The sequence below is a fragment of the Rhipicephalus sanguineus genome, chromosome 1, assembly GCF_013339695.2.
Source record: "Rhipicephalus sanguineus isolate Rsan-2018 chromosome 1, BIME_Rsan_1.4, whole genome shotgun sequence".
NCBI lineage: Eukaryota > Metazoa > Arthropoda > Arachnida > Ixodida > Ixodidae > Rhipicephalus > Rhipicephalus sanguineus.
The window spans coordinates 222892169-222907176 of NC_051176.1; the positions used below are offsets into that span (position 1 = coordinate 222892169).

At 48.6% G+C, this 15008-nt stretch overlaps 1 protein-coding gene across 6 annotated transcripts in view; it reads left to right on the forward strand.

Annotated features, from left to right (window-relative positions):
- Positions 1–15008, forward strand: part of LOC119373048 (TOX high mobility group box family member 4-B) — a 453672-nt gene that overhangs the window by 56428 nt on the left and 382236 nt on the right. For 5 of the 6 annotated variants that reach the window (XR_007417751.1, XR_005179769.2, XM_037643183.2 and 2 more), the window contains exon 3: positions 9200–9273. The exons of the other annotated variant lie outside the window; for it this stretch is intronic. The gene's annotated coding sequence lies outside the window, so the exon portion shown is untranslated. The remainder of the gene's footprint in view (positions 1–9199; positions 9274–15008) is intronic. 6 annotated transcript variants of the gene reach the window in all.

Genomic DNA, 15008 nt, shown 5'->3' on the forward strand with positions numbered 1-15008 from the left:
TTAATCTACTTATAGTTATATGATATTAAGCGATTGCGAACGGCTCGAAATTTGGAAAAGGACAACACTGAAAAAGACACACAAAACACATAGAGCGCTCCATCGGTTTCGTGCGTCTTCTTTCATGTTGTCCTTTTCCTAGTTTAGCGCAGTTCACAATCGTTTACTAGACTGCACCAACTAGCCCCTCAAGGTGTTTTAATAGTTCTGCGATATCAGCTCTTCTACTTTTCATTCCGAAACTTGCACTTGCAGGGGATAATGCGGACAGTCTCGCAAGTTTTCGTTAACATAGTTATGTCAGGGTGTCCTTATAAGCTGCTGCGCAAGTGCTTGATACAATTGTTTTATAATAGAACGCGCCGCTTTAACAACCTAGCGATCATTAACGAGACCTAATTTACATTGGGAAAATGTGCGCATTCTCCCTGCTTGTGCTTCTCCACTGCGCGTCCTGAATTAAAGACAGGCATCTAGCAGCGTGGTTCAGTCCAGTTTTATTATTACAAAATGGGATATCATTTGCATTCAGGCTCGAATTTCGTAAGCTGAATGCTTCAACCAGGAGTGCTTTGTAATAGAAAATCACCCTCGTCAAGCAGCTTCCATGCAAAATATAATCCAGTAGCCTTGATGACTGGCTGAGTTGCAACAATTGCTTGGTGCAGCGTATAGTTACGTAGTGTGCACGGAACGGCTGATATATGACGAGTTTTACGCATGCAATTACTGAAGCATTTACAACAAGGGAAGAAGAGCGGCGAGGGCCAAGGCTCTCATCGACCTGCACGCCAACGACGAGCACGCGCGATATGTGGACGCGGCCGAATACCAACAGAACGCTTTCGCAGCGGTCGTCATCGAGGCGTCGACCGGCGCAACAAGGACGGCAGCGAGCGTGAAGAGCATTGGAGCGGAACAAGCGGAGGAGGTGGCCATCGCCCTGGCCATCATCGACCCAGACTGCCACACCGTGCTAAGTGACTCGAGACAGGCGGTGCGAAACTTCGCCAAAGGCCAAGTATGTAGAGAGGCCGAACGAGTATTGCGTGCGGCCAAACTGCAAGACAGAAAAGTGAGAATTAAGTGGTTCCCGGCGTACGCGGGTGACGCGTCGGAACGCAATGCCAACCACAACGAGACGGCACACGCAGCGGTGCGAGCGCTAACTAACCGCGCCCCGGTGACAGACCGTCAGACGTGGTTCGGAGCCAAGGACCGCATGACGGACTATAACGACATCACAAAAGCCTACCGCATGGCTCGCAGGATTTTCCCACTCCCGCACCCGCGGTTGAGTCGAGCGGAGGCGGTACTATTGAGACAGCTCCAGACCGGATCGCTACCGAGTCCGGGACTGATGCATCGCATGTACCCCGAGACATACCCGACCGACAAGTGCAAGGTCTGCCGGAGGGAGACGGCGGATCGCACGCACATCTTGTGGGACTGCATCAAACACCCAGAGGAAGCGAGATCAAGAACGATCCCGTCGCGGCTCGAGGAAGCCGCGAAGAGCTACGACCTGGATCAACAGCTCTGGGCCGTCCAGCAGGTCCTCGGGGCGCTCGAAAGGCAGGGACCCAGCGAGCCGGCAACGGCGAGCGGAGACCCGCGCCGAGTAACGGCAACCCCGAAGACGACGTAGGCCCTCGTCGGGGCGCGCGAGCGCCCAACTGCAGGCACAAATAAAGTTTGTTCCAATCCAATCCAATCGTTTAGCGTAATTGAAAAGTGCACGCAGCAGCAAGTTAACGTATATGGGTATAGGGGCGAATTGCCTTCAGTGCAACAAGCAGCTTCTGTACGAAAAAAAAAAAAGTATCGAAATACAATGGCGCAGCTACTAAATACATTAGTAGTAAAATTTAAGCAAGCTTCTCTTTCCTTGCAATACAGCCTTGCTATAGTAGACCGAACGTTCTCGTAGAAAGTGTAATTAGTTTTGTAGTGCCCACTAGCTGCTTTAAGCACAGTGCCGCCTTTCGAGCAGTGCCACGAGCAAAGGCCATCCATCATGGGCTTTCAAGATCAGCCACATTAAGAACGCAATCGCGTCAGCTTTGTTTTCTGCAGGACCATGCCTCGAAGTACACTTCGGTTGCTTCCTGACACAAGAACTTTCTTCATGCGAAGGAAGAGAATAAAGCCACCGAAACCACTGAAGAGAGGCTCGCGCGGACCAGCTATATTCACTAAACAAGGACATAAACCCCATCACTTGCAGCCCTCCATTGTAGTTACCATGTAAGGACGCAAAACCATTAAACGAGCACAAGCGGTGCGGCGTCCTGAGAGACAAACACGACAGTGTTTCATGGATTTTGAAGCAGAAAAAAAAATATAAGTGGCAGTTAAGAAGCGCTACAGTAGGCTTGATGCTTGCGTAAGTATATAGCATATGGCAAAGACATTGAAACTTCAAAATGTGAGATTAATAAAAGGCTCCGCGCCCCACTTTCTACGGCGTTGTGCTGCTGAGCTCGAGTCCGCGTGTTCGATCCTGGCCTTGGCGGCCGCATTACGCGCGAAATACAAAGACGTACACATTGAAGAAAACCCCCCTGGTGGAGAACGTTAAAACCGAGTCCCTTATTACTTGGCGTGCTTCACAATCGTGTAGATCGGCTTATAACTTTTACGGTGCGGATGCATTTCATGTGGCTTGCGTCCGCAGAAAGATCAGTTGTGTTTTATGAATATATGGCGAATCATAGAAGTCCCCGAGGAACACATAACAGTAAACAAGGATTAAGTATTTCTAGGTAACTTTTTTAACACGAAAGTGTTTTATGCCGGGGTCTACCAAGAATTCAGTGACGTATTTCCGTCACGGAAATGACGTTGAAAAAAATGCACAAAATCAGATGGCAAAGAAAAAAAGGTTCCTTCAACGGGAGTCGAACCGACGACCTCTCGGTCCGCGACAACAGATGCCGGGCATGCTATCCACAGCGCGACGGTCACACTCTCTGAAGGCTTTACAAACGCGCATTTTGTATTTCTCACTTTCCTCACAGTGCTCTTGGTCGGCAGGGTGATGTCGCCCTCTGGGAGTGGTAAAGTGAAGTAATGCATCATGACCGTGGCCTCCGCTATTAGCTCCTGCAACGCGTCGTTGTTACGCGCCCGTCCCGTTCGGCGTTTCCGATAGGAGAAGTGCAATTTTGTCAACGCCTTAACAGACCGCGAGGTGGCGACCTTAGCCCAAGCGTTGACCTCGCTCATAACATCCATCCATACCAAAAATAGCTCTGCGACGCGCGCCTGCCTAACCTGGCTTGTAACACCGCGTTCCCCGCTTACGCTCGCCCTGCAAAAAATCGCGGCCGGGCCACAGGGGAGACACGACGCGCGTTGTCTCTCCCTCTAGTCCGGCCGTGGTGTTCAATAACTCTTTAACATGCCGCGGGATGGCGACCTTAACTCAAGTTCTGCGTCCAATCTGCGACGTTCTTCTGGCTGTCACACCGCTTTCTCCGTTTACGCTCTCACCTTTAGCTACTACAGCTACCACAAGGGTTTGTTTAAATGGACACCAAAGTGAAACAATGAATTGGTTTATACTGATACATTGTGCTCTGAGAACTCTAATGTCGTTAATTTTACCATCATATGTTTATTAATAGAGGAGAAAATCGAGGTCAAAGTTTCATTTTTAAATTTCGTGCCGAAATCTCCACGTGTGAGGTCACGGATTTCAAAGTGTACTTTTCGTATCTTGGCGACATTGGCTCCATGAAATTTGCTCAAACTTGGTGTGTTGTCTATGGCTCCCTCAGGACAGTGTACTTCATTTTTACTGATTAAGAACTACGTAGGGGCTTAGTAGGCGCCGTCAAAATCTATGACGTCACGTCGTTTGGTGCGCGAATTTCAAGGTGGCGTTGCCACCTGCATTTTCTTTTTGCGCGTCTTCTCGCTTACCAAGCATCTTCTCGCAGCAAGCGTGGTGTTTTTAGTTTCGCGAAAGACTACTAATGCGAGAAAAATCGTTTTTCTCTTTGGTGTCCCTTTAATCATTATCATGGACGTTCGTCGTCGGGATGTAGACGTACCACCATGAGTCAACGTGGGTGCATTCACGTTAAACGGTGCTATAGCTGCCAAACACCAATAGACATTGTGCTAGCTCTCTCATATCAATGTACAGTAAACATTCAACTACTTCTGTAAGGACACGTTTTACTTTCGTGTTATGCCGATTCCTATGACGGAGAGATCAACCATGTTTGTTTGCTTATTCTTTGCCCACACACTCAATTCAGTGGGCCTTTAGATCTGTGAAGTATTAGGTAGGAGTTTGTGTGTTGTGTGTGTTTTGAGTACGTAAACTGTTGTATTTACGTACACGTTAAGCCGTGCATCCCAGAATAGCCTCAGTAGCTCTGCTTGGCAGTTTCCAGAAGGAAAGAGAAAAAGTGTTCGTAAGGTAGTATTGTTGCCATCGCACATTTACCCCCAGCGATATTAACATAGCATTTAAGTGTGCAGCCACGCCACGCCATATAAAACAGCGCCATATAAAAATAATCGTTGTATCCCAAACAATTATCGAGAACATTTATATTGCAGCACCGAAATTAAGTATGTATGTCCATTTATGTATAAATTTGTACCATTTTGTGATGATTGACAACTTCGCGATGAAAATTATCATGCAAGAGAACAGCTGTAGCCGGAGTCACACATAGGCACCGTCCTCTACACACTTATTAAAAAAAAATATTCGTTTCCTCAAAAGATTGTTTGAGGAAGGCGTCGCCAAATTTATAAAGCGTTCACCTAGGCATGCTATGCTGTGAGTCTGCAGCATGGCTCAAAAGTTTGGCGGGAAAATCAATTATCATCGCTCTTCAGGAGTGCTCGCAGCGCACTCTTTAGCACTCCTTAGCACAGTGCACTCCTTAGCACCTTAGCACTTCTAGCGGAATAGTAGGTTTGACATCGGAGCGGACGTGAACGATTCAGTTTTGTCTATCTCTTTTCACGTCCCGCCAGGTCTCCTCCGGTGCGCGTGCTTTTGGTGGAATCGAGACTACTTGCAAAGCCTGAAGTGCTGTGATCATGATCACATCCGTCGCTGCAACGCGGCGAAAAGCTATTCGCGCACTTGCGCAGTTTTTTTCAGTCCTGCCCGCCGGTTAGAGTGACCATTCATATTTCTGTGCGCGCTCCCGCATGCATGTTGTGTTTCCGTTATCCTTGTTTTAGTTGCGAAGCATCTCTTGCTCGGGGGTATGTCCCGCGGCCTGCCTGTCCGCACTCACACTACGCATGCGCAACTCTCCTCCTTCCCTCTCTCCAACGGCTGCGCGTTACTCTCTCCACTTCTCTCCCAGCAGCTGCTTGCGCTTCTCCTGCGTTCTCGCTTCTGCTCTCGCGGCGCATGCGCTACTCTCCTCCTCTAGTCTCCTCTCCTTCAAGCCGGTTGAGCGCTGCGCGCGTTGTCCAGTGTTTGCTTCGGTTGACTCCTCTGAAATGCGGGCTCGACATGCCGAAATTCTCTCCTGCGCAGCGCCGCGATGAGCGCCAGCGCGTGCGCGTCCCCTCCCCCTCTCTCTCCTCTCTTACGCTGCTTCCCTCTCTGTCGACCGCGTTCCCCGCTCGCCCTGTGAGAATTAGCGGCCAGGCTAGAGGGAAGACACGACGCGCGTAGTGTTCCTCTTCGCGTTCCACGACGCGAGGTCGGTAGCATGCCCAACGAACGTCAACGGAACGCGATCATGCAAGTGCTCCGGCTTCGCATCGCGTCATGGTCCCCTTTAGCGGGAGATGGTGTAATCTTTTTTTCATCTATGTGTTCTACATTTTTACCAGGCGCCCCCGTGCTATTATGTAAAGACGTGTACATAATAGACAAATGAGAAAAGAAAAGAGGACCCCGTCTCGAGAGCATGAATGAAGCGTGCCATTCAGGAAACAACCTTAATTTATTAAGGTTGTTTCCTGAATGGCACGCTTATTATAATAATATCTGGGGTTTAACGTCCCAAAACCACGATATGATTGTGAGAGACGTCGTAGTGGAGGGCTCCAGAAATTTCAACCACCTGGGGTTCTTTAACGTGCACCGAAATCTAAGTACACGGGCCTCAAACATTCTCGCCTCCATCGAAAATACGGCCACCGCGGCCGGGATTCGATCCCGCGACCTTCGGGTCAGCGCTCGAGCGCCATAACCACTATATAGACCACCGTGGCCGGGCAGGAAACAACCTTTTACAATGCGAGAGCCAGAGAGGGGGAAAAAAAAAACCCTCTGTTTGGCGTCGTTTATTAGTGTTTCATCTCTTGCAGCGTTTGCAAATGCGGCAAGCCTCTTACTGCTGCGACTAAAAAGCATATTCGTGTTTTGTTTTTTTTTTAATTTGAGAACATAGTGCTGGATAAATTCCGCGGCGCAAGTCCTATACTGCAAAGTTATCGGACGCTTTCAATGACCAGGCGTTAAACATTTTATCATTTTATTTTTTGATGTCGAACGTAATTATTTATTGAATATTTCGGGCTTTCATGCGGGGAATGTCGTTAATTCCATGCATCGCCGTCGGTATTCACTCCAGCAGTAGCATGCGCTCAGCAGGATGGCTTTGATCTATTCAAACACTACGGGCACATTGACCCCGCGGTCGAAACTGTGAGCCACTGAAAGCAACCAGCCGTTTTGAAAGGTTTCTTATAATGTCTCCTGTTGCTGTTCCATTGAGTTTGTAGCGCCAGTCCCATTCAAAGCAACGAAAATTTCTCTTGCCCATTTTTCGTTGAATAAGCGAAAAAAAGAAATGGCCTGCTGGCCTGGCTGGTCTGAGTTTACGCACCATTAAACCGTGCGGCAAGGCACTGTGGGTGGCTTTTCCCTCTCAGTGCTTGTTTTACACCTTTCTGCGTAAGAAGGCTCGGCCGACGCCGAAGGTGAAAGACTTCCGGACAGATAAGCACTTGTTGAAATACGTGGGCATACAAGCAGACGAGGCATATAATGAAACGCCTGAAAAGAGTAATGACGCGCTCCAGGTAATTCAGTATGCGCAGTGCTCACGGATTGAAACGCGACATCAAAACTTTTAGTATAACGACTGGTATGCGCAATCGCTCGAGATAACCACCTCATGACGCTACGAATCTAGTCGCTACAGGTAATCGTGGCTCTGACGTAAGCGTTCGAGTCGTAATTACGATGATATGGCACGAACTGAAGGCGATAGAAACGAAAGTATACGTCTATTGCTTAGCCCTAAACTGTCGCGTTTCAATCCGTAACTACGGTACATCAGCTTTTCTGCGAACCAGTACCGGTTTCGTTTTCCGAGAGGTGCGTGCGTTTCATTTCGTCGTGACGCCGCAGGGAGTCGGTCACTAGAGAGCATAACACAGGGACCTTTCGACGCTCGCTCCGGCTAGCTCGGTCGTCGTTTATGCTGCTACATCGGGTCGTGAGTTTGTACGAATAAGGAAGATAGATTAGTTTGCTATCGTAAGACAACTCGCTCTGCTCAAAACCGTTAAATAACCTACGGACGATTTTTTTTCTTTTGCACATGAGCGTACATTTCGCCTATCGCCATTGCGGTTCTTTTGGCGCTGTCATATTGGGAACAAGTGGCATTGATATATTTATTCAGGTATGTTCCGTAGAGTCTGGTCTATGTATAGTCGAATACTTAAAAGTCCGCGGCATTTCCTCCTCAAAGGCGGATGCGCACAAGCCTGCACCAGTGGGCGCGCACTGCAGACTGACGTCATGAGCCGGACGACCGGTGACCCCGCCTTTGGAAAACAGTGCCGAGTGCATGAGAGGGACTATTTCTTTAGTCGCGGAGGCGATCGGCTGCCGGGCTTCAGTCATCTGGGCGGGGCCTCTCCGGACTTCTTAAGTTGTATCCGACTTGTAGTTTGTTAGTTTGTTCTATGTCTCGTTTAAATCTGAACATATTTTAAAACATCACTTTGTCGCAGGCAGTGAGATTTCTTTCTCCTGTGCAGCTCAATTTACGTGGCGAGGATGTCACTCAACAAATAACTGCTTTTAAGTTAGCTAATTGCCGCGGCGGCTGCATTTTCGCTGGAGGCGAAAATGCTTGAGGCCCGTGTACTTAGATTTAGGTGCACGTTAAAGAACCCCAGGGGGTCGAAATTTCCGGAGCCCTCCACGACGGCGTCTCATAACCATATCGTGGTTTTGGGACGTTAAACACCAGATATTACATAAGTTAGCTAATTAACGACACTTCGCCAGTCTACATGTAATTGCATGCTTTAGAGCTATAGTAATTCTTGCATGTTCGCAAGAAGCCAGTCATTCTTGCATACAATTGTGCTTTGCGATATTTTCTTCTTGTATGTTGCTTGTCAAAGTATCCGTCGCACAAGATTGTAGTCGACCAAAATATTATCGAATCTGACAGAAGGCTGACGTACGATTTCGCAGCGTCGTATTTTTTTTTTACTTTAACGATCGTTTTTATGTTGCGATGGTGTGCGGCTGCGTGTTCGGTATGAAATGTCGGAGTCGGGAATTTTCGCTTTGAAACATAATTTTCAATAATCACAGAATAAAGGTTACCTCAATTGCGTAACCTCCCACGAATAGGAGACGTCCTTGCTAGGCTCTTGTATTTGGATTTCTTTATTTCTAAAGGTAGTAATCCGCAACTGCAGCTCGTCACGTTGTACTTAATCGGCTCCTCGTTGGAGGTCAGCTAGGAGTTCGCGCGGCTGTTGCGGTGACCGCTGAAGGCGTGGTCCTGCGGCGTCTCCTCAAAGCAGCTGTATTACAAGTCCTTCGGTCATGAACAGTCGGGAGTGCTATAAGGTTTGCTGGCTGCTAACAGCAGCCAACAAACCCCGTGTTACTTCTGACAAAGGTTGTGAGAACTTGCTTATACCGCTTTGCTGCCTTCAATGTATCGATTTCTCAGTTGGTTAAGTTGGCTGGTTCCTTAGACGACCTGGCGCAACCAACCCTAGTGGATCAGCCGTGAATCGGCAGACACATTGGTTTATGAAAATAAAGAGTTCAATAAATTGAAAGAAAATTAGTAAATTGCGATTGTAAGAATTAAAAAAAAAAGTGATACAGGATGTATGTCTATAGCAATTATTTGTAATAGCTAAACAAAAAAATATGCCAAGGTAGAATAAAAATGAAAAACTAGAAGGACAAATTTTGACATGTAATTCTGCTTGTCTGGCGCAGAAAATTCGCTCTCAGCATCAGAACCGCTTCCGTGACTAAAACCCGGTACGAGGGCACCAAAGGATAGGACCACGGTAAGTGACGAACTGAAGTCCATATTTTGGAAGAATTCTTCTAAAAATAATTTTTGTTTAGATAGTAAACCGACGGCATGTTAAAAACAATCTATAGTTGCAATAAAGGCAAGATGATTGTCGCTGAATGTTGAAGGACAGTCGATGCTGGAAGTCATATGTACAGTATACTCACGGATTGAAATAGGACACTCGGAGCGCGTACCCACCGGTACGTGCAGCGCCGCGCGTGGGTGCTCATGGCACTAGGGTGTTGCATTCTGGTCTAGAACGAGGGGGAGAACATCTTTGCAGCAGAATTGCTCCCTCCGGTCGCCGACGAGCCGGCGTGCAGTTCACCGTCACCACACTGCCAGCGTGGCGCTTTTCAGTATGCCGACTGAAATGACTCGCCACTGCGCACCTCCTATATTACGGCGAGGCGAAGGACGCTCTCGTTACATGCGCTTTGGCGATGCAGCACGCATGCTGTGCAAGTAAGACACAGGACTCAGCTAAGAGATTGCGCCTTACAGCGTGCATGTAAGCATTGCATTCTGCCAACATCCAAGTGCAGGGCCCGCTATCGTCGCGGTTCTCATTCGCAGCCACAAATCGCGGGGAAGTAAAATAATGTCTGTGTTCTTCCTGCTTTCTTCGCCCACGTTCGACATCGTGTCGCAAGCAGCGGACGATGTGGCATCAACGAACGCACGTAAGGCGCAGCCGCTTAACTTGCACAGCATATGTGCCGCATCGCCAAAGCGCGTCTAACGAGAGCGTGCACTGGCAAGCCATTTCGTTCGGCATAAGAAAGCGCGCAAGCCTTGCAGCGCCCCGCTGGCTGTGCGGTGAACTGCAGGCCGGCTCGCCGGCGACCGCAAGGAGCAATTCTTCGGCGTAGATGTTCTCTCCCTCGCTCTATGCAACACCTTGGTTCGACTAGCACTCACGAGCGGCGCTGCATGTAGCGGCGGCCACACACTCCGAGTGTCCGGTTTCAATGCGTGAGTACAGTACACAGCTAAGATTTGTCAATGTAATTTTAGTGGCAAATTTTCTTAATCGCGCCGCAGTGACAAACGCCGACGTTCATAATATACGAATTAGGGGACCATCGTGAGATGACATACTGCAAATGCATGAACATTCATCTCGCGTTAAACCTTTGTCACACCCACACCAAACGAGTGAGGCGTAAATGCCTTGGGAAAAGACAGTAGACCGCTTTTAAGACATTTGAAGAATTAGAAGCGACTATAAATAAGAATACACGTAGACAGTGTGCTAAAACAACGGCTCATGACGGAGGTAGTACAGTAAGACATCGGTGATACGAATCTCGCGGGGTTACCAAAAATATTCGTATCATCCGAAATTCGTATCACCAGAAAACATGGAAAATTAGTATACGACAAAAGAAAGTTGGCATACGTTTTGATTTAGTATTTCTCATGGCCGCAGCGACATCATGAACAGCTCTGAATGATTGCCAGTAAAGTTTTTAGACGTCAGCGATCATACTTGTACTCGTAAATATACCGTGCATGCGCGCGTGTGTAATTAATGAACGAGATGTGTTGTGCCCCGTGACCGCTAGTAGCCCCTTCCTAATCTTACTACGCTTTTCTGCATGACACCATGATACTGCGGCGAAAGTGACTTAAGAAGCGCTTTGCACACGATATATAGAGGCCAAGCTCCTTCGCCAAGACCGTCCGCTTCGTCTCTTGGGGTCTTCGTCCGCCTTTAATGGGACTTCACGACGGATCCGTAGCCCAAGTTTCAGTCTTGTTTCATAGAACATCCGATTGCAGGTACATGGCTTGCATCGACGTGGCAGGCACGTGTTAACACAGTACAAAGACGATGCTGCATCGAGCACAGGAGCACGCGTCAACGTGTCGGAAAAAAAAAAAAACGCGACGTCAACGTCATCTGTAATCTAAACGCGAAGGCGCCCCAAGGCCTCCAAGATTCGCGCGCACTATCTCGTAGGCAACGACGCACCGCTGATGGTCGCGCAGCGCAGCGCGCATGCCCGCGCCCGCGCGTGATTGCCGGGTCTTCCGCGACAGCCCGGGCAGCACCTCTTCGTACCTCTGCGCTAGCGTACGTTCGTATCAAACGTCGCGGGGTGCAAATCGGTTCGCAACAACCGTACTCCTATACATTGCAGGCTAATGGGCCTTGACCGGGACTACAGAAAAATTCGTATCACCCCGAAATTCGTACGAGCCGTGATCGTATCACCGAGGTTTTACTGTAGTTTACGTAAGAGTCGTCTTTTTATTTCCTCCAAGCCGGAGTCCCTGTAGGATACGAATCATGCATTGCTTCACACACACACACACACACACACACACACACACACACACACACACACACACACACACACACACACACACACACACACACACACACACACACACACACACATATATATATATATATATATATATATATATATATATATATATATATATATATATATATATATATATATATATATAGGCCATACGAGGGCTTAGCATTGTTCCAATCCGACATTTTATGCGTGGCGCTGCCCAGCGGTTGAAAAAGTGGTTGGCCTCTATAGATCCTAAATGATAAGCGCAGATACAAAATGCTTTTCAATTTCAAAAGCCTGTGTTTTGGAGTAATAAATGTACGGTTAAGGATACATGATCCGATGTGTTTCGTGCAGGTATAGTTCAGTAGAATAAATCAGGTTTTGAGTTTCCTGATTTTTGTCTCCCACGATTAGTTCCGATACCCAATCCTTAATTGCTCATATTCTTACATAACAAACAAGACGCCTACTCGAACGTGAACAGGCGCCGTATTGTGGTTTCACGGCAGCGCGCAAAGCACTGTTCTAGGCTCTGCGATTGTTTGCTCCACGTGCGAACTGTTATACTTCTGGTATTTTCTTGCCGCGCTGACGCTGCGGAATGAAGAAATGACGCTGCGGAAGAAATGATTCTTGCTTTTCTTAGCATCGCACCAATTGTGGGCGATAGTTTGCGATTGCGTCGAGCGGTCACTGTATAGCAACTGTCTAGAGGTCGCTCCAGGCAAGACGTCATTCGAAGCGGGCGTCGCTTTTATTCTCCTTTTGTCCTCGTGCCGTAGGCGTAAAGCGCGTGCGGAAATAGGAGCGTGAAGACATGGAGCATACGTTGCGACGCGCGTCGCGTAGTAACGCGGGGAGGAGGACGGTTGCGCGCTAGCTTGGAGGGAAGAACGGGTGACGCAGAGGTCGGTGCGTATAGTGAGGGCGCGTTCACGGTGCGCCGGCGCAGAGGAAGCGCGAAGAGGAGAGGAATCAGTCTAAATTATTCCAATTTCGGTTCTCCCGGGAAATTCTTTAGCGTCAGCGGGAAAGGGGCGCGAGTTCTACAAAAGGCCGCTCGCTGCCGTGCACGCTGGAAAAGCGCGGGCGGCGTTGAGAAGGGGAGGGCAGGCGGGGTGGTATATAGGACTTTCGTTACCGCGGAATGATAGCTGCGAAGCGCGCGAGTTTCTGTCGCGCTCGAAAAGTTTTAAAGAACGAAAAAAGGAGAAGCGAAAGGGGGGAGCTGCCGGAGGCAGAATCGCGGCACCGTCGATAAAATGGAAACAAGTTGCCATTTGCGACATGTCGATTCGCTTCAGTGTTTCCGGCGCGCGCGTGTGTGTGTACGCGGTGTGTCGCGCGGGCGTGTAAACGGCACTCGTACCGGGAGTATGTGCGCCTCCCCGAGTGCGCTTCTCGTACGCGACCAAACAGGTGTCAGCGACCGCCATTCTTTCCCGGCCCTTAATGTGTCACGAGGGGAAGCTAAACAACGCCGTGCTTCCCAGTTCTTCCTCTTTTCGCTTCCGATAGCTGCGGGTGCACTCTCCTGCCTGCTTCGCCCAATTTAATTGTAGCAGTTCATATCCGCGCGTAACTACTAATGTTGGTAGGCCGACATAATTTGGTTGAGTATGCAGTGAACGACATCTTTGACGCCGGAACGCGGTACACCGTCCTATAACATTGCCGACTCGTTGCGCAGTAGTCCTGCAGTTGCACACCACAATTGTGGGCATTATCGACGGCTGCCCGTGGCGCGTATCAGTGATGAGCACCCTTCGAGTGCGTTCTCACCGTTGATACGCGCCCCGCATCTTTAAGAAATCCTGTGTAAGTGTTCTGTGGTGTTGGGAACTGATTTTTTTTAATGCTACACTTGAAAGGAACATAGAAGGGAGACGCAACATCAAGCTGCAGTGATCGCGGCCCTTCCTTTTTGTTTAATGATGTTCCGTCGTCGCCGTTGATGATGATGTTGTTTCTCTTCCGTGGCGCCGCATGCAGATTGAATAGGACAGGGAAAGCGATAATCCGGCGCCTTCCACTTCTGCGTTCCTTGTAGCTCACTTTGTATCTTCGGGACGTCGAAATGCATCTATTAGCTGATTGAAGTATAAGTGCAATCAGTATTATTATAGCAGCTGTCCTCTGGCGTCGTTAGTCTTGTGGCAGCTATGGCCCCGTGCGTGTTTTTTTTTTATTATTCAGTAAAACAGCATGAAAAATTTGGGGACGAAGAAAAGATATAGACAGCGCAAGCGTTTGTGTTGTCTACTTATTTTCTTGTTCCCTTTGTTTTTCTCGCTCTTTTGTTCTTTAGCATGGCGCCATGCATATACTAACAAACCGAAGTTTCAGTCTTACTATGTGTATGGCTGATTTCAGGGAGCCCTAGTCGCCTTGCCTATTCAATTCTCTTTGTGTTCATTAAAAACATGAGAGTAACTGAAGTTCCACCTTTCTCAATTATTAATATGACATTTCAGTGTAAAGAAAAGGGGCATACGCCTTACGCCTTCCTTGGCTTCGTTATCCGTATGCGTGCGCGTATCCGTCCTGTATTCCCATATATCTATACGTGTCCTACACATAGGCGAAGTAGCGATATTAATATACGGAATGATTGACTGTTGTGCGGCGCTTATTCTTTTTCGTCAGTACTCTGTTTAGTTCGTGGGTTGCTGCCGTGAATTGGCTTCCGTGTTCTTTCTTTTGCCTCTTTTTTTTTTTTCGCTTTTCCTGAGCCTACAGGGTCGAGCAGAAGGCACGTTCGACTTCTCGCGAACTCCATAAATAGAGTTTTGTATGCAGGTGAACCATGCGTGGCGCTCTGCGTGCGCGGTTCCCTGGTTTCGTGACGTGACTATCCACTCCGGCACTCTTTGCGCTACATTGATAGGCGACTTGGAGAAAGTGGAGCCCGAATTATAGCACCATTGTAGTGTGCGCCTGCAGAAGAAGAGAGACGAGAAGGAAACGAAAAGAAACCCGTCTCTCTCCTTAGATTCCTTTACATTTCCTTTTTTTTTTTTATCCTTTGTCGAGTTGCACCGAACAACCTGCGGATGACAAAGAGGCAAGCAATGCTTGCGCAGTTTAGCTGTGGCCAAGAGTCTGACGGTGTGCACTGCTCACCAAAGCAGAAGAAAAAGGGAAAAGACGCGCGAGTTGAAGGAGGGTCGGGACGAGAGGACACGCGTCGGAAAATAAGGTTGAGAGGCGCTCCGAAAGGACTGAAGGCAAATAGTGCTGCGAGCCCTTTTGAAACGTTAAACAACAGGGGCGTTCATTTCTACAGGCAGGTGCCTCGCCAAGAGGTCTCGGCGCGTCTCTCTCATGTACGCTGTCGAGCGTCGGGATGAAGGAAGGGGAGGACGGCGAAGCTTTTATGCCGCCAGCGCCTTCGCTTGCGGAA